The sequence below is a fragment of the Botryllus schlosseri genome, chromosome 12 (genome assembly GCF_051294905.1).
Source record: "Botryllus schlosseri isolate E-star chromosome 12, Bs_hap1, whole genome shotgun sequence".
NCBI lineage: Eukaryota > Metazoa > Chordata > Ascidiacea > Stolidobranchia > Styelidae > Botryllus > Botryllus schlosseri.
Window position 1 is genome coordinate 9,166,463 of NC_137247.1, and position 20,524 is coordinate 9,186,986.

General features: G+C 39.4%; 2 long non-coding RNA genes across 3 annotated transcripts; both read left to right on the forward strand.

Annotated features, from left to right (window-relative positions):
• Positions 1 to 11,036: 11,036 nt before the first annotated feature.
• On the forward strand, positions 11,037 to 12,355 carry LOC145452636 (uncharacterized). The gene is made up of 2 exons (XR_013919457.1): positions 11,037 to 11,185; positions 12,098 to 12,355. It is a non-coding gene; the product is annotated as an uncharacterized LOC145452636 (long non-coding RNA).
• Positions 12,356 to 15,679: 3,324 nt separating this feature from the next.
• Positions 15,680 to 19,209, forward strand: LOC145452769 (uncharacterized). 2 transcript variants are annotated; one of them, XR_013919500.1, is made up of 5 exons: positions 15,680 to 15,883; positions 16,268 to 16,388; positions 16,950 to 17,140; positions 17,702 to 17,800; positions 18,153 to 19,209. It is a non-coding gene; the product is annotated as an uncharacterized LOC145452769 (long non-coding RNA). The 2 variants fall into 2 exon arrangements; XR_013919499.1 differs by lacking the exon at positions 15,680 to 15,883 and having other exon boundaries at positions 15,966 to 16,388.
• Positions 19,210 to 20,524: the final 1,315 nt, after the last annotated feature.

The window sequence follows — 20,524 nt, forward strand, 5'->3', positions numbered from 1 at the left end:
CCGGAATCACCCAACATCACGAGCGAAATACGATATAGATTGATATCGTTTTCTGATGCAAAAAATCTAGCAGGCGTTACGGGGTCAATCTTTACTGCATCATTATAACCTAATCCGTGCGATTGAGGTGTTGGCTACTGCTATATAACTCGTTAATGGGGTCGAAATTGTTGGCAAAGCGACGAAAGATATTGATTTTAAATGGAGTATTATGTCCTTTGATTGCTCAGTTGATACATTTAGCGACGTTTAAGACGCCAATATGTATTTCGGCATCGTGGCATTATGTGACCCGAGTCGTCGCTAGATATCACGTACATTAATATAGGCTATCACTTCATTGAAAGATAGGGTTTGCAGTAGGACGTAACGTGACGTCATGTGGTTCCCGTTCGTGTTCACACAGAACCTTTCAAAAAGGTTCGCGTTCACACGAACCTGAACCTTTCACAGGTTCACACCATCCCTAGTCTCTACCCTTATAAACTGCAGACTCCAAGCCAAGCGAGGGTAATTTTAAAATATCACTTTTATTCTTTTTGTTATAAATTGATTTTTAAATATTTTTGTGGGATTTTCAAACGTCAATGGGAGCCACGGTTGGGAATCACTGTTTTAGAATATCGGAATCAGTTCGATCGCAGCATTCAAATAATAACACCGATTGTAAATTCTGAACTGTTGATGAATTGCCCTGTGGATATAAAGCTGTATCAGCTGTATTAGCAGTATCAGCTGTATCAGCTGTATCACCCTGTGGATATAAAGCTGTATCAGCAGTATCAGTTGTATCGCAGCTGTATCACTCATATATCAGCTGTATCGCAGCTGTATCACTCATATATCAGCTGTATCATGAATTATCGAAAATTTTCGCGCTTCACGCTGGCTCACTAAACAGTACAACAATAATTTCATGGCAAAAGCGAACAACGTGATGGGGGACGGTTTATCACCCTATTGGAGCCCAAGACTCAAGTTTTTTTTGCGGAGCCTGACGAAGTGCTGTTTCGTTCCTGCCAACGGGTATACAGTATACACCCGGAGATGTTTAATTAATTAGTATTCGAGGGGTCCTACCTTTTCAAACACACCTCCCTCAGCTCTACCGGTCGGTAGCCTAAATCAGATTACGTGAGCAAAGAGAGGGAAAAAAATTGATAGCAATCTATATGCAATTCCCGATCATATATTGACCGACTCAATCATGAAATATAGAAATTTCTCTTGCTTTGCGCGTTTAGGCGAGAAGAGCTGACTCACTAATGGACACCCAATGTAGATGATATGAAGCGATAAACAGCGTATAGCCTGAGGGGGTCGATTTATCACCCTATAGAAGGCCCAAGACCAACGTTTTATTTGGGGGGGGTTGACGAAGTGCTGTTACGGCCCTGGCTATAATGCGTCCTGATAATGCCAATGAACCAATGATGATGATGATCTAGTTTACGTCTGACATTGCGTGTTTGCAAAATCACTGTAGGGGACGATACCCTTGTGTACCGATACGTGACTATTTTGCATCCCAGACGTAGTCTTGGCGTGGTACCTTTTATGAAAAGAGAAACCTGGATGATAAAGCTGATAATTGAGTGATACAGTTCATACCTGAGTGACATGGTTGATATATGAGTGATAGCCTACTATACTATTTCGCGCATCCCAGATATAGTATATAGACGTGATACTTATTTTGCAGAGAGAAACCTGGGTGAATCTCGGTACGGTTTGTCTTATATAACATGGGCAGCGATGATTCTCAAGGTTAAAGTAATTAAAAAATAATAATAATAAAAATCAAGAATTTTTTGAACACAAGATTCCATACAGGTGGAGTGATACAGCTGAAAGAGCTGTGATACAGCTGATACAGCTTTATATCCACAGGGTGATACAGCTGATACAACTTTATATCCACAGGGTGATACAGCTGATACAGCTTTATATCCACAGGGTGATACAGCTGATACTGCTGATACAGCAGTAGTATAGTAGATCGGTCGTGATTCGCCATTGTTTCTTATGGGCGGGGTCGCACGCGGCTGGGAAACCCGGGGTGGCACGGTAACCCTTTTGACCCCCCTCTCGGTCGCACGCGGCTATTGCGTCTTATGGGTGCGGTGGCACGGTAACCCTTTTCAGTATAGGGTGCGGTCGCACGCGGCTGGGAAACCCGGGGTGGCACGGTAACCCTTTTGACCCCCCCTCTCGGTCGCACGCGGCTATTGCGTCTTATGGGTGCGGTGGCACGGTAACCCTTTTCAGTATAGGGTGCGGTCGCACGCGGCTTCGAAACCCCGTGTTCGCACGACCACCGTTTTTGACCCCCTCTCGGTCGCGAACTAGCGTTGTTTCTTATGGGCGGGGTGGCACGCGGCTAGGAAACCCGGGGTGGCGCGGTAACCCTTTTGACCCCCCCCCCTCTCGGTCGCACGCGGTTATTGCGTCTTATGGGTGCGGTGGCACGGTAACCCTTTTCAGTATAGGGTGCGGTCGCACCCGGCTTCGAAATCCCGTGTTCGCACGACCACCCTTTTTGACCCCCTCTCGGTCGCATGCGGCTATTGTGTCTTGTGGTCGCAACGTAACCCTTTTCAACATAGGGATCGGTCGCACGCGGCTTCGTTGTTGGTATGTCGTACTTAGTGACTAAATAGTCATGTGAATGAACCTTTGTTAATGTGTATATCGTAAATTATTATATATGACCGATTCGAGTTGATCCCGACGTTTACGGTGATTGCGACTTCAATAAATCGTTATTCTTATAGCCGCGGCGACACGGTAACGTAGCTGATATAGACATGATAACGTTACAGGTATAGGGATCGCTCACACGGTTCTACATGAAGACATCGTAGTTTAGTCGTGACAAATGACCGATCGTGTTCTAACTCAAGTCTTTGCGATGTGTGATTTTGAAAATCAGATGTTGGCGGTTGCGTTTTGACATGTCTGACACAATAAAATAGTTCGTTTCGCTAAACAGGAAATTCACTAAACCGCAGTGCATTGTGCGATTTTGAAAAACAGACGTTTGCGCTTGCGTTTTGACATGTGTGACCCACTAAATACGTCCGTTTTGGAAACGCGGCCTGTTGTGCAAGAGGATTTCGATCGCGCGCGACCTATATTGCACATACAATCGTTGTATTTATAACTGGGAAATCAAACGCTTAACAAAAACACGCAACTAATCATTTGCCAACTCTAACATTACCAAAAAATTCCAGTGTTGTTGATTGAAAATCCTTGAGTCAGTAGTAAGTATAGATCGGTCGCGATTCGCCATGGGGTTCTTATGGGTGCGGCGGTGATTCGCCTGGAAACTCGTTGTGGCGATTCGCCTTTTAGACCCCCCTCTCGGACGCGATTCGCCATGTGTTCTTATGGGTGCGGTCGTGATTCGCCGTGAAAACTCGTGGTCGTGACTCGCCTTTTTTTGCTATAGGCGGTGGCGGTGATTCGCCTTTCATATATTCTTACGGGATCTGTGGTGACTCGCCATGTGTTCTTATGGGTGCGGTCGTGAATCGCCCTTTCGGGTATAGGTATCTCTCGCGCGGTGTTGAATATGTATCAGATAAATAGTCATGTGAATGAACCTTTGTTAATGTGTATATCGTAAATTATTATATATGATGTCGTAATTCAGTCGTGACAAATGACCGATCGTGTTCTAAGTCCTTCCTCGCTATTGATTCCTACGTAACCTGAATAGTACTTTCAGATCGGATTATTCGCACCTTCCGTATCGCTGTTTCGCACCTACAGAATAGTCTGCTGTTCACAACCACAACAAGAATCACAAGTATACACATTCATTCATTCATTGTATTTATTACTCTGAAATCAAACTCTTCACAAAATCACGCACAATCGTATCATTAACTTCGCTCACAAGGTAATATTTTGGTAATTAGCCTGTCACAGAACCGTCGTAGACGGCGATTCGTTTTCACACCTTGAAATAGAGATCGACTTTAGTTGTGCGATAAGAATCACGAGACTACTGTGCTAATTTACCAACTAGAAATGAAACGCACTACACAATTCAAGTTGAATCATACCCGAATGCGTAAATTTATCACCTTGACATCAAGATATTATTATTCAAAGTCCGTAAACATGGTACTGTCTTGTATCAATAATATTGAGAATGTTGATCGCTTGGTTGTCGGACTATTCACTCGTTGATTTGAAACAAACGTTGAAACTTACAACTCGTTGATTTGAAACAAACGTTGAAACTTACAACTCTATCGTTGGTCTATAATTATTTTAGTTACAACTGAGTTTTCTGAAAATGGTATTATTATCGCACCCCGAAATTTTGTCGTGTTAGAACACACAAAGCATCAAGCACAAAAACGTTCTGTTTATTAATTCATCCTGGTGAACCCACGAATAGTGTTGCTCGCTTGTAATATTCACATAGTGATCTGAATAATAACAACTCATGAGACCCTACAACTTTATTAACGAACTAGTTATTTTTTACGAAACTGGAAATGCAAACTCTATTCGTCTCAACATCTCGACATCTTACAACACTCGAAAGAGTCAATTATGAAAACGCTACCAAGTAAATCCGTTGTAACTCGCATAGCACAAGAGTATGTATCCGAAAGTAGACAAACGACACTTACACATCCACCACATCCAACAATCAATATCAGTTGTATTATTCATATTTCATTATTCTACTGTAAAAGTGATTGATAGTTTTCACGACACAACAACTACAAATCAATGCTTGCGACTTGAGATTAACATTGAGTGTACGAGATTTGAAAATCCGAAAATAACCGGGAATTAATTTCCCACAGACGAATCCGTATACGTTAATGTAAGCTATCGTGAGACAAGTAAGTTCTTTACGGTGACATTGATTCACAATCCGATATTCTCATCATACCCATTATTGAAATCAACTCTTAACGAAGACACGAACAATCGTGACATCAACTTTCAAACACATCGGATTATTCACATCCGCACCGCTGTTTTCGCGCCTATAGAATCAATACCAACTAGCTCTACAAGAATCAAGAATCAAAAGTATGCATATTATACAACCATTGTGTTCATCAAGTTGAAATCTAACTCCTAACAAAAACACGCGTCTTATCACTAACCAACTCTATCATGAAAACCCTCGAATCCTTATTATTAAGAATATTATAGTACAGCGTCGGAACCCATTCGCGAGATGTTCTATAGGTAAATTGAGATCAACCAAAATGAAATAGTTTGACTTTGGTGTAGTGTGAATTGAAATAGGATTGACAAACATGACTACCAACTTCCCCACAATCACATTTCGATATTATACGCACATTGATTTGAAAACAAGTAATGAAATATTACAACTATAATCACGATCGGGCTTTACGTTTGTCAAAGATAGTTTCAGAAATACCATCGCTATTAAATCTCAACATTTTAACATCTTGCCATACGCATAAGAGTAAAATACACAAACCTTGTCAAGTCAATCCGTTTGTAACTTACCAGAACAACTCAACAGCACCCGTATGAAAAGTAAACAAGATTGCTCGAGTAATCACTACAATCCAAAATCCATAACAAGTTCGGTTGTATTCATAGTCCGCCAACTCGTATTTTTTATTAAACTGTAAAAGTCGTTACTATTCTGCAACCTAAATTAATTACTACTCGGTGCGCGCAACTTGAGATTAACATATGTTTTGAGTATATGATATTTGAATGCCTGACCAACGTAGTTGAGAATTCATTTCTTACAATCGAACACAGGTGTTGTATTGAAAATTATCATGATGTAAACATAAGGATTGACACATTGATTTGACATATGGGATTTTGTAATAGTCGATCATGACTTGATTATTAAATTACGACGTAATTAGACCAGGATTGTGTTAAAGGTTATTACTATACCAACAAACTTTTCAGTACCATTGTTATTAACATATCGATTTGTAAAACTACGCATGTCTGAAATGTTTTGATTGGGAAGAGTAAGCCGTGTTCGTAAAAAACCACGCAGCGTATTGTGGGTATCAGGAAATATTTTACAAATGTAATTATCTCCAGTGACCAAGACTAAAGATGAAACAACAATTTCCTTTGTTGAACAATAACCGATACAATACTTTATTGTCGATGAGAATTGAAACACTTTCGCGCATTATCCGGTGTCAAGATATCACACTAGGTAAATTGACATACCACCACTTGATTAATGCTTAATCCGTTCGCATCATTTCACACACACTTTGATCATTACAAAAAACAAATTGGAATATGTTTGCTAGGCACCGCCTATTCAACTATACTTGAGTAATACACAAACCTCTAAGCATTAATAAAATCGAAACGTGCGCTACACTGAAATCTACAAAATGTGTTTGTATTGCTGTTCATAGTAGTGATATCAATTTGAACATCCAGAATAATTGTCATCATCTAACCAAACTACTGAGAGTCGTTGTCAATTTACATGACGTTCACTGCAGTGTTGGGATGACTCGAGTCATGACTTGACTCGAGTCAGACTCGAGTCAACTTTTTCGTATGACTTGACTTGACTCGAGTCACCTTGGAAAAATGACTTGACTTGACTTGACTCGGGGCTTGAAAAATGTGCATTGACTCGTGACTCGGAGCAAAATTAACGAGTCAATTTCAAGTCATCAAGTAATCGCTGTCGATTAAAACACTCTATCTATCTTGTGTATGTTCGGACTGTTCGAAATACGCCGGTGTCACTTGAGAGAGCAACCAGTGATTCACTAATTCTACTTTACACTGATCCTCCATTGCTGCATCACAAATCAATTGACCAAGAACAAAACTATCACAGCGCTTATGTTGCCGTGGTGGTAGATTAATCGAATAGCAATGTGTCTGTTTCTTAGACGGATCAATGCTTAAATTGCGCAGTGCTTACCTTTACCAGCCCTTTTGTATGATTTAAGTCGAACACATGTAGCCTGTGCGTTTATATTCTCACAGATTTGTAGATGGGTGGTGAAGGCTATTATTGTACCATATAAACTTGTTTCAACCTCTCTCTGCATTCGGTTCTATATTAATCACGTGTTTTATTAGCAGCTCTATGTGTGCGTAAGCGATACAATGCCTTTTTGCATGTATATTCAACTTCATATTCGTTATTTGATTTAGGATAAATGGCCAATTATTCTGTCTATCACACAGCTAGCAAAATGTAGGGACATTGAATCATCTCTCATACTTCGAAAATTCAATTTGACTTGAATTGTGACTTGACTAGTGACTTGACTTGACTTGACTTGACTCGAGTCACCCCCAAAAAATGAGTGACTTGACTTGACTCGAGTCACCTTCGAAAATCGATTGACTTGACTTGACTCGAGTCAAAATGTGTAATGACTCGAGATGACTCGTGACTCGAAGGTAGTGACTTGATCCCAACACTGGTTCACTGATTGCATACTAGAACTATTTGTGCAACGCACACGATCAGAGAAATTGGAAATTTTCCCGTTGTCATTCGTCAAAGTAAATGTCGTCACAATACTCGGTCACTAAAATACCTTACTTGTATGTGATTGAATCGCCGGTAATTAACTAACAAAATCAAACCCCTAAGAAATTTCACTCACTCATCGGATAAAACAACATCGTTTAATCGGAGTGGGTCGTTTTTCTAAATACAAATCATGCCCGTCCAGTCGAAAACAATTTTCACTCACTTGGATAATGAAACCGCGGTCTAGGTCTTCATTCGATATTTTCTTTGCGTGAAATACTTTACAATAAACACACTGGAGTGGTCTCGCTTTACATCGTCAAGCTGTCGTTTGTATCGTTTAATTACCGACATCTAGCGATTGGTGGACATACCGAATGATACACAGTCACTTCGAAATACCCCGTGGATCGTAACTTCCACCATCGTGATAATCGAAGTACATTTGTTTCGAATTCGTAACAACCGCTTTTCCAATGACATGAAATTTTTTTGACAAGTTACGCTTAGAAGATTGGTACATATCACGAAAAATAATATACCGCTCATATTGATGGTATTACTCCATTGATCGGTATTTTCAAACGAGTCGAATATCAAACGAGTAAAATTTATTACTTGAGCAGCGAGTTACCGAATGATTTTTGTCCATATCAAAATAACTAGAAGACGAGACTGATTTCATGGGGTCTTTGTTGTGGCTTTAAACTCCAAACTGGCCACCGCGAGCTGGATGAACATTTACACAGAGTCAGGGGTTGCGACAACGAATTACGCGAACCGTTCGACAGCCTGAATCAGTGGGAGATTTCCTACTAAAGTACTCGAGATACGCGACTAATAGACAATCTATTATCGAAGCTAGACGGAACCACGACGTGAACATTGCATTATCAAAAAATTCTTACTAATCCTTTCACTACAACACCTATTCTAGAATTCGCACGCCTGTCGACTCGAGTAAGTTAGAAAAGTCTTGTTCTAATCAAACTCTCGGTCTGGTGTATAAGGTTCCGCTAGTCGTACACCAATAAAACCCCATACCAGTCAACTACATATAGAGTCGTCTCTCTTGCATCCCGACTTCGAGATCGAAGGGGAATTTATTATTGTATCGAGGTACGAAGCTCGATAAGGTATTTACCAGACACAGACAACATACGGATTTCATTGAGCAGTTAGATGTGTATTCAGCCAACGTTCAATACTTAATCTGTCTATGTCATTATCACGTGTTACTACCTAATTAGCTTTGACTGTGAATATGCGTGTAAGTCAGTCATTATCACGGTTTGTTAACTAATTAGCTTTGACTGTGAATATGCGCGTAAGTCGGTTAGACGTACCTGTGCTGAAGCACCCCTCTCAACGAGCTCAATCAACGTCTTTCGGCGAGTCCATACCTAATAACTCGAGAATACTCCAGATATACAGCGACACGATGAATTCACAACCTCGATGAATATTTATTTAAAAAAACACAGGATCTCTAACTACGTAAATGAATAGCGAGATGTCTTTTCAAAGACAGCGGAGAAGTAAAATCTTTTCCACAAATATAACAACCATAACACTCGATATGCGTTAATAAATGATGGCGTAGATCGCTTGGGCGCACGAAATATTTCCCACAAATCTCACAGCCGTACATATATTTTACCACGCCATGTGCGAGCATATGAGAGTTCAATGTGCTCTTTTTAGCGAAATGTCGGCCGCAAACCTCGCAACCGTGTTTCTTTATGTCGAAGTGACCCGCAACGTGTGTTTTGAGATTGCCTTTTTGTAGAAATCTTCGACCACAGATCTCGCATTCGTGGTTCTTGATGCCAGCATGTTGTTGCAGGTGTTTGTTGAGCCGACCTCTGTTGGAGAATCTCCTCTTGCATACCCAGCATTCTTGGAGAGTAACCTCGGCGTTTTCCATTATTAATCACGTAACGATATTTCTGAAATGATAACAGGATAAGTATAAACACATTCCAAACTCTCGAAGTCTAAACGAGGGGGATAAGACCGGTCTTCTCAATATACACAATAATATAATTACCCTAACCACTTAGGTTTGTTATTTACCTACATCATCATTATAACAGTAAAACAAACCTCAACACACTCGCTATCATTGGTGAGTATAGTCGACTTCTAGTCTACAGTTCGACACGTTCAATTACATTTACAATTACGATTTCCGACTCAAATAAATGATTATGACCGAATTCACGGTCTACAGCTTATTTCGTGTTGTTACAAATCTTACTGGGTGTATGAAAAAATATAATAATAATAATAACAATAATATGAAACTGTGGCTCATCTCATGTCCGGCTGTGGTGCACTTGCAGCTACCGAATACACATGGAGACACAATAGGATTGGTCACTACATTCATCTTGAATTATGCAAACATTTTAACATCACCACTTCGACAAAAAATTGGTACGATTACAGCCCAGCACCAGTAACAGAAAACGACCAGGTAAAAATTCTGCGGGATGTACCAGTTATAACTGACCGCGAAATCAGAAGCAACCGCCCGGATATGATCATCAAACTAAAAAAGAAAAGAGAATGCTTGTTCATTGAACTGGCTGTCCCAGCTGATCACAATATACAACAAAAAGAATCAGAAAAGCAGTCCAAATACGCAGACCTCAAAATGGAATGTGAGAAAATGTGGCGATGCAAAATAAACATTGTACCGATAGTCATTGGCGCTACAGGGGTCGTAAGCAAAAAACTCATGAGACATATCCGACAGATTCCGGGTAACGTTCGATTCGACATGATCCAAAAGATCACGTTATTGGGCACTGTGCATATTCTTCGGAAGGCGTTGAATGCACCACTGGACTAAAATTATACTAGTGAATCAAAGCATCATTTCTGTAATTTCGATTCTTCATTTTCAATCATCTCTACCTCTGCTCTGTAACCCTTGCCAATTCTTCATCTACTGCAATTCTGTAATCTGACTTCTCCATGTATTGCATAGGAATAAACAATTTGACTGCATTACTGAAATTTTAAAAAATTTACTCCAATCTCGCCATTTTCCTTTGGGTGCAGGTTGCTCCCCGGATTATGTGTGTATTGACCAGTTTCTTACTGTGAATAAAGAATACAATAATAAAATATCCGAGAAGTGATGAATGATCAATAAGTAATATTATAACAACTTGGTTACATCAGTAATAATCTTAATTTATCAGACTTAATTGACGACGCTGTATACACTCTAAATCCGCAAGGTCGTATTGAACACTTCATAACACTTTTTTCTGCGTAGAGACACACTTTTTGGGCATATAAACGCATTGGGCCATTATCGTCGCAACGCTTCTGCGTATTTCTCCGTTTATACGCAACATTTCGCCACTGCGGCTTATTTTCAAGAAAATTTATACTTAGTAATTTATCATCAATTTCGCATTCATAAACCATCGGTAGGTTTGGAGATCACATAAAATCATGGTATATGTAAAATAATGTTATTCAACTGACCAAACCACTAAGTTTAAGGGTAATATTACAATAAAATAGACGATTTCCAGCGCTCTGGCGCCAGTAGTGTATGACTGGCCAAGATTAGAACCAGCCACATTTTGCTCCCCTGACGAGGTTATTCGCCGACGTTTCTGAATACCTCGCCATTGGAATGTAAGGAAGCCGCGTATATATAAGGTGATTTAATATTATTTTATGCTAATTTCTTGTAAGAAGTTCAGCTTGGAACTGTAAAGAACGTAGTTCTTGGCTTCTTATTGTCGCGAACGGATGTATGGCTACCTGTGTAGCCTATGCATATTCAACAGTTTTTACGTTTGTGGCCATTGAAACGCTTGCACTGAAATTCACTTGATCTGGAAATAATAGATTATTAGCAATGTTACCTCTAAGCTTCGCACGTGCGCAGTGCTTACACTGTCTCTTCGCACAGAAAATTCAAGTTGCGCACAAAAAATCTGGAGTGAGGACCATTTTTTTAGTCGTTACCCACTGTTGTCCATGTCCAAGGCTCTGCGCAGTTGGTTGGTGAGTGTGCGCAGACTCATCAAAAATTAGACTGCAGTGGGTCCCAACCTTTTTCGACCCATCGCCCCCTTTTCAAGGTCGACACCGATCATCGCCCCCCAAATTTTGTGTACCGTAAATTGGGCGTACAAACTATAATTATCCGGCGGGTTGACTAAAAAAATGGTCACATTTTCGGCTCGACGTCTAATTTGACACACTTTTGTAACTAAATTTCCGTGGGTTGACTAAAAAACAAAAGGTCAGCCGTATTGACGTGTCATCGCCCCCTTCGCTATTTTCGCCCCCCCTAGATCGCCAAATCGCCCCCAGGGGCGATATCGCCCACGTTGGGAACCACTGAATTAGAGGGAACATTGATTATTAGGCTACAAAACGTTTGTAGAATACATGGATTATTCTCATTTTCTCAGACACAGTACCGGTACATATTAATTTACTGTGTTCGTTTATTGGCATTAATGCTGCATGAAACTTATTTGGAGATGATTGACTATCTTGATGTAGCATACCCAAAACGGCGTAACAATATTAACTCCTATATGCTCATTCAATCTTTAGTTTGGAAAGATGAAGACATACATGATTGCAGCCAAGTACCTGACTGTCAGCATTCAATGAAGCTCCATCGTATCGCAAGGCATCTCATTTTAGTAGTGAAACTATCGAATGTAAACAGTCTCTCAAGACTCTCCCGTTACAGTAACAGCTGAATCCATCGACAATGGCGAACTCGAACTGAAGGACGTACATTTCACGACATTATGATCTTACTGGTCTAATAATTGATTTTCGAGCGTGAAATTGACCTGACGAACACTCTGATGACCCAGGGGATGCTCGAAAACCCCAGATCTGGGTGGAAAACCCCAGGGGTGGCCTGTCTCGCTAGCTGAAACAGCTTCGGCGATGGTAACAGCATTTAATCGAGACATAACCAGCTGATATGAATGGGTGGGGTATCTTGGCTTGACGTGTGACGGCGGATCGAGATACTGCCAAGACTGAGAGTCTTAGAAAACCACTTAGGGATTCCCACAAGATTAAGAGATGTCTTTCAGATAGTACTGTTATGCAAACTGTTGTCAGGTATCGTACGCAGCTCATACTGTAGAATAAAATGATATTCTTTGTTGTATTTGTATTCCTTCAATAAAAGACTAGTTCTTTTGTGGTAACTATGTGTGACATATTTCGTCTCGATGTTGCCTTGAGACTGGTATTGAGTTGGCGAACCCTGCTGTACAAACTGGTTGGATCATCTGCCTCTATGAGTATGTAGAAAAATATCCACGTCAACACACAAGCTGTCTGATATTCTCTTCACTTGGTGTTGCTCGACTGAAATCTTTTGCCACGTAAATTTAGATGGGACACAGCCATATCTCGTATTCTGTCTGCAGCAATGCGTTAGCCTGATGTTATTATCGTGGAATTGTCTTGTGATATACTTTTGTATTCCGAGAGCTCTAGTAATGTAAATCACTGACTGAGACAAGCCTGATATCACTATTGTGGAAATATCTTTCACAGACTCTTATATTCTCTGAGTGATCTAGAAATGTAAATCACAAACTACAGACATAACGTATTGACAATTTATTACTTCGTCAAAAATAAACAAATTTGACTGGGAATCATGAAATCACATGTACAGGTCTTATACTACTCGTCGCAATTATCGCAGCGGACTAATACAGTGCACTCAGAGGATATAGCTCAGTGGAGGTAACAGAAGAAGAAACACAAATAGGAGTCGAGGCAATAATAATATGCAGATTGTCATAATAATATAACGTTTATGATAGAAGTAGATGGAAATCAATGTTATAAATAACAAGTTTCTCACAAATATGCCAGTGTTACACAAACCTAAAATAAAATCCTTTTCACAGTTCCAACGTACGGTAATACAATCTTTCTTTATAGCTTCTTGTCCTTTGCGATGGAAGCTACCGGTACCATTCACCATTCTCTGATTACTGCATAATGCTCATAGGGACGCAGCAATGAAGATGTGAGACACCATTCGGCTTCGTTTTTACATGCTATATGCAGGCACCGTCACATATAGAGATCTACAACTATAATGACCTACGTTACGCCCCTTCAAAAGTGATGGAGTATCAAAACCTCCGATCCGACACTCGGCCAGCCTTTCGTAACAATGGCGCCACCCATGCGCAGCCAGTGGAAATCGTCTATATACATATTTCCCTGTGACGCAGAGGGGTCACCACCTTCGTTACGGTAGAGCGCGCTCGATTTCAGTTTGGAATTTGAATTGGTGGTTCGTCAGGCTTCAGGCAGAGAGTAGGGTACACGAAAAGACTTGGCAGAATGGATATATTGAAGCAGTTTCTGCTACCTGATGGCGTAAAGGATCATAACATCCATGTACTGTAAGGTATGGAAATGCGGTAAATGTTATTGAATATATGTAATGTGAGAATAGTCATAAAATCAGCTCGTTTTGACATTGCAGTTGCAGTAAGGTCGTTTGTTTTAGATGTTTTAGTAGGCTACTGATATCCATAATTCATATGAATGTTCTTTAGATGTTTTGTAGTATATGATTCGTCTGATCTTATTGCTAGATGATCGAGCTTCGAATCTGATAATATACCACGCTGCGACCAGGTCCATTGCTACGGTACTGATGGGAAGCTGCTATCGAACTAACTTTTTTAATATATAGATAAAGGGATGTTCTCTCCATCCACACTGAAATATCCCTATGTAGGCGATATTGTGGTCCATTGTGGACAAATACTGCAATGTCAGCAATTGAATGCCGGTATGGCAGTCATGCAACGGTTTTGATTGTTTTTCAACTGCAACACATTTTACACTGTACTGTTTATTCCAAGTTGTAAGGTGTTAACTAAAGCGATTTTTTGACATGTCAAAATAGGTCAAAATTTTGTCAAAATTGTACCGTTAGGTCAAAAATTGCCAAAATTGTTTACAAAATCAAATTTATTTTGGCAACTTGCATTTCGTTAGTATCATAGATGATTGCACTGTCGGTGAACCTATCATTTTACAATTTACAATTTTGTAGCCTACTTTATAGTCCTACCGTTGTAGACGGACCATCGTCTGCTCATTGTGAATCATAAACTGTCGAATGAAACAAATGCTCAACGTAGCCTACTGCACTATCCTAACTGAAGCAAGACTGCGTGGGCATTGGTTCTTCTATTAGAAACCGTATGATGAAAAATTGTGATGTAGACAACTTTGCCGTAATGAGAGAGAGATTGCAGTGTACGCACAACTTCAGTGTAACCGGCCAACAACTGCCGCTGGTGAACGTTCTTTCTTCATTCTTGCCAAGCTACTTAGTTAGGACAGACACTTTCTACCCGAAAATGTAGGAAAGTATCTTTAAGGTTTTCATGCTAAAAGATTTTTTCAGGTCAAACTACTTCGGAAGAACAGACAGCTACAGCCAGAAATAAAGATAAGTAACGGTAGTACAATTCTAACATTATGTGAGAAACACCTAATTTAAGTACATGGGTAAGTTTTTCATCATCAAAATATGTGTGAATTTGGATTTTTTAGTCAAAATCTTCCCTTTTTAGGTCCAAAAAATCGCCCTAATAATAGCACAGCCAAACAAACAATCTTTTCAACAAACCATGGACCACAAGGGGTAGTATTTGTTTTGCCCAATCCACAAATTTGACTTTTCTGAGTTTATATAATGATACGGTAACTGAACTAAACTCTATCTTGCAGGTAGTATGTATTGAAATTGGCACCTTTTTGAAATGCATTTGCTGTATGGAATCCTGGTAAGCATCACGGTGTTTTGTAAGTGAACTGGTATATCATTAGAGAATGAATTTGATTCTGTTGCATTCGGTTATCTTCGTGATAAAGATTTTTATGAATGTTTGCTGATAAAATTTCACTAAAATTGTTTACAATCCAGGAAGTATACTACCTGTGCCAGAGTAAGATTGGTGGTAACGTCATGTGCAACTTTCCATTCCATTACTTAATTATTCTATGAAAGACACCCTTCTGTCATGCACAACTTATTGCAGAAAACAACAACTGTATCCAGTATGATATCTGCGTGATTACTGTGTTCAGTTCATTTGTATTGCGAATTTTCGCAACAAGTATTTTCTTTTCAATAGTCTTGGATTGATCCTCAAATTCATCCAAATGATGTCGACTCTTTAAAAAGAGCCCCCTGGGTCTACGTTGCCTGCGCTATCAGACAATGTTGAAAGTGACGTGAGGAGTCGTTAGTAACGGGTTTTGTGCCGGCACAGTCATCTTATGCGATACAGACCTTTGTCTCAAGAACTCATGGATACATGTGATTATGTAAGCCTATATATTCATTTTATATATCACCATTGATTATGTAATTTGCTGGTTTTTGCAGTCCTACTTTTCTCAGGAACTATCTCGCAGAGTAGCTTACGGACCATTCGATATGAGCTGAAAAAGGCTTCATCTGTGTACACTGTACAGTGTACACTGAACTGTATACACTGAACACTGAACAGAGATGTAGTTGAACGTGATGAGCTCGTGTAACTTGTACTTTAACTATTGCTTACTGAACTATAATGGGCTAGGTCAGTGGTTCTCAACCTGGGGGCTGAGCACCTCTCCTGCGCTTCTGTAACCTACCTGTGTGAAATATTTATATTTACTTCTGCATAAAATTTACAATTTTCCTTTGGTATTTATTGTATTTTCTAGGAGCAGCATTTGGATTTGACCAGTAAAAAAAAAGAGCCGCCATGGCACGCCACGAATCAGGGACTCATCAAGCCTGGGTTGCGGCTGATGGAAATAATATGAAAAATGCCCTAATGTGCAGGTAGTATGTATTGCAATTGGCATCTTTTCGAAATGCATTTGTTGTTTAAAATACTGGTAAGCATCGCAGTGTTTCGTAAGTAAACTGGTATATTTCCTAAAAAATGAATTTGATTCTGCTGTATTCGGTTATTTTTATGAATGTTTGCTGGTAAAATTTCACTAAAATGATTAACAATCCAGGAAAGTATGCTACTCGTGCTGGAGTAAAATTGGTGGTAGGGTCACATGCAACATTCCATTACAATAATTAATTGTCCTATGAAAGACACCCTTTTGTCACATACAATTGTATCCAGTCTGATATGTGTGTAAATACTTAATGCTGGTGACGTCATATTTTGTGATACGATTGTTGATGTACAACGTTCTTTCGAGTTCTCTACTAGATGCTGACGATTACCCCTGACGAGTCTCAGCAGCCGAAAATATTCGGGCTCATTTCAATATGCATACACTATTCAATTTTATATTGAAGTTTTGTACCTCAAAGAAGCTGTTCGAATATTGAATAGTTCCCTTGTATTGCAAATTTTTAAAACAAGTATTTTCTTTTCAACAGTTTTTGATTGATCCTCAAATTCATCCAACTGATGTCGACTCTTCGAAAAGACCCCCTGGTTCTACCGTGCCTGTGCTAACAGACAATGTTGATAGTGACGTGAGGAGTCATCTGAACGGATTTTGTGCCGGTGCAGTCATCTTTTGCGATACATACTTTTTCCTCAAGAACCCATGGAAACATGTGATTATGTAAGTCTATTTATTCATTTCATATAGCACCATTGATTATGTAATGTGCTGGTTTTTGCAGTCCCAATTTTCTCAGAAACTATCTATAGATGCGATACGAGCTTAAGAGAGGCTTGATCTGTGTACATTGAACAGAGGTGTTGTTGAATGTAAAGAGCTGATGTAACTTGTATTTGAACTACTGTTTACTGAACTATACTTGGAACATCAAATTGAGATCATTTCCCATGTCGTGCTAATTCCAATTAATTTCGTTAATTAAATTTAATCAGGAATGAAGGATTTTGAAAGATTGAGAACAGTTACAATTACTGCAATGAAGGAAAAGTATTCAACACCTTCGATAAGATGTCACAAAGTTTTTGTACTAAAGACAATCAATGTGTCCTTTGTCTGGTATATTTTCTCGTCTCAATTCAAAGCAGCCATAAAATCTTAGAATCAAAGTTATATGTAAAGCCTACCGTATGTCAATTGTTATAATGGAAATCCGAACCCATAGGAATAACGATTCTACTATATTTATTGTCGGATCTCGTTTGCAATCAATTACATTTTCAGCAAAACGTGGTTGATGAAGTCAACTGTCTTCTTCTCCAAGCCAAATTGAGAGACAAACGAATATAATCTAAGACCCAAGCGCATGTCTTATTGAAACAGGTACCGTAATCTCTCTTTTTTGTGGACCATACAAATTTACATGGACCTGCGACATTCTGCTATAAATTTCATTCTTAGTTACAGTTCTGCATTCTCACTGTTGCCTGTGCGTCTGAATGTCAATGTAAATGTCAAAATGGCCGAATTGAAAAAAACGCAGACCTGATTCAAGATATTTTTATTAGTCGTTATGCTAATTTTAGTCCTTCTCAGTGATAGGATTTCACATGTATCCGAGCGCCTTTCCTGCGCTTGTGTAACCTGCATGTGTGAAATATTTATATTTATTTCTGCATAAAATTTAGAATTTTCATTGACATTCAAAACTTTGAAATTTAATCATATTTTCAAGGAGCGCAACTTGGAGTCGACCAGTAGAAAAGAAGCAAACACCATGGCACCCAACGAATCAGAGATTGACCGAGCCTAGATTACAGCTGATGGCAAGAATATAAAACTGCTTCAGCGAAAATGGAGTATTCAGAAACATTGTTGACGTTTTGAGCTGCTATGCATTGGATTGTCATACCCTAAAGGAGTGGTTCTCAAACAGGAGAAAGCATTTGAAGGGGCGTGAAGCCGCTGTCAACTAAAATCTTTTTCGCACATGGCAGCTTGTAGTTATTTATCTGTGTATGGTCATAATTTAATATTTGAATATTCTCTCATCAACAACCATTACCATCACTGCCATCCAACTATCCGTTGGGATTTCTAGCGTTCTGGTTGCTTTTCTAAATTTTATGATACGACGATAAGGGGTGTGTGAAATTTTTTGCTATCATATGGGAGCGTGTCCAAAAATGTTTAAGAACCACTGCCCTAATGACTTCCAGATTTCATATTTTGCAGCAGACTGGTAAATAACAACAAAATCTTTTCTGTAAATCTGCAAAATTTGCATGGACTCAAAGAAACGATTTCTTTGTTATTTAAACAAAAGTGATTGGCATTAACCTGATATAAATACTTGTAATGCAAGCCCTAGAATATTTTTGATGCCTGGTTAGCAGGCCCAATTTCATTAAAGAGTAAAAAAATACTTATGGTTGTTTATCGTGGTAGTGGTAGTGATACTGATACATTCATTGTTTGTTTGTTTACAATAAAATTAGAAATTTACTAGCCATCATTTGATCAGTTTTAAATAAGTTGTAATGAATTGTGTTGATCATGTTTTCCGCTAACAGACGTCACCATTGAATTTGATTCCATGCCCCTGTCACGTAAGTTTCAGATACTAAATGATATTTTGTTATCACTATCCCTAATTCCCTATGCATTCATTTTCATGATTGAGCGAGTTGCATGATATTTGTAGTGAGTTTGCTCTTAATCATTTGTGATGTTCGTGATTTCATGGACTATTCCAGAAACGGTTTCAACTGCTGATCTGAATTTATGAAACCCCGTCATAGCAGCTATTGGAAATTTCGTATTTAATCACCCAGGTTGGGTATTATAAGCGTCATTTATTCATGAATCAATAAAATCTGATTTTATTTTGAGCCCTGCGTTCCGGTGACTAGTCAACCAGCCACTTTGAGACTGAACACTTTTTAGGTAAACACTTTTAATTTAAACACTTCTCAACACTTCTAGGCGTTCAATTTTTGGATCACGTTTCGTGTTCGATTTTCCGGGTTGAGCAACACTTCAAAACTTAGAGTGTAGTAACTATTGCAGTCTACACTTACAAGTTTGAAGCCTATGCTCAACCCGACAAATCGAATGCAAACTAAAATAATTGAGAATTTTCAAATGAGTGATCTATACATCAAGAAGGCGATTGCACTCGCTTAAATATCGCTAAAACTTCTTCACAATACATTCGGAGCTTTCGACATGCGTACCCTATTTCTATGGTCGGGTAGCTGACGCGTCTTAATCCGACAACTGCTAAATTTCACCCCCCCCCCCAAGTCACTCGAAGTTTTGTAGTATATTTACCACTTCTTACGAACACCAGCTGTCCAGGTCTTAATCCGACTGCTTCATCACAGAAAAAATAAAATCTTCCAAGTCGCCGAAAGGTTTGCAATATATTTACCACTTCCCTGTCGCAGTCAGCTGTATGAGTTTTAAGTCGATGACTATTCACACCCCGGGGTAACATTAGACACACACTGCTTACCCTAGTAAAAATACATTTTCGTTTTGAAAACTGACAACCACACCGACAATTTGATATTTTTGTATTTTCTTACAGCGAACAGTGACAAAATATACACCAACAACGACTCCGATACATTTGTCTAATCAAATATTCACTTGTGTTGGTGCATCCCATCAAAATCGTCGGTTACCCACATGCAATGCGCTCTTGTACATCGAAATGCATGTTTTCGGAAATTGGACAATAGGTTGCGATTTGTCTGTGATGTCCGGGTTCGTGCTTTGGATTTTCCAGAGTCAAAATGTCTGAATAAAACACCTCCTCGACGACGGCTGGTACGTGGATAACGGTGTTCGGAAAACGGTTGGATTTATGTCACCCATCGCGATAACAATTCCAGGTCGAGTTTTCTCCCGCATGTTTACTATATTGTGGCTTTATTGGTCAATGCATATCGCTCCAGTCAGCTGAAGCCGGATGAACATAAGAAAGTGTGTGAGCGGGTCCGGATATTCACTCATAACCCAACGACCAATATTTAAGTAAACATGTTACACCCTGTGTTTCCACGAAAAAATACCAATACACAAGTATACGCGTAAATGGAG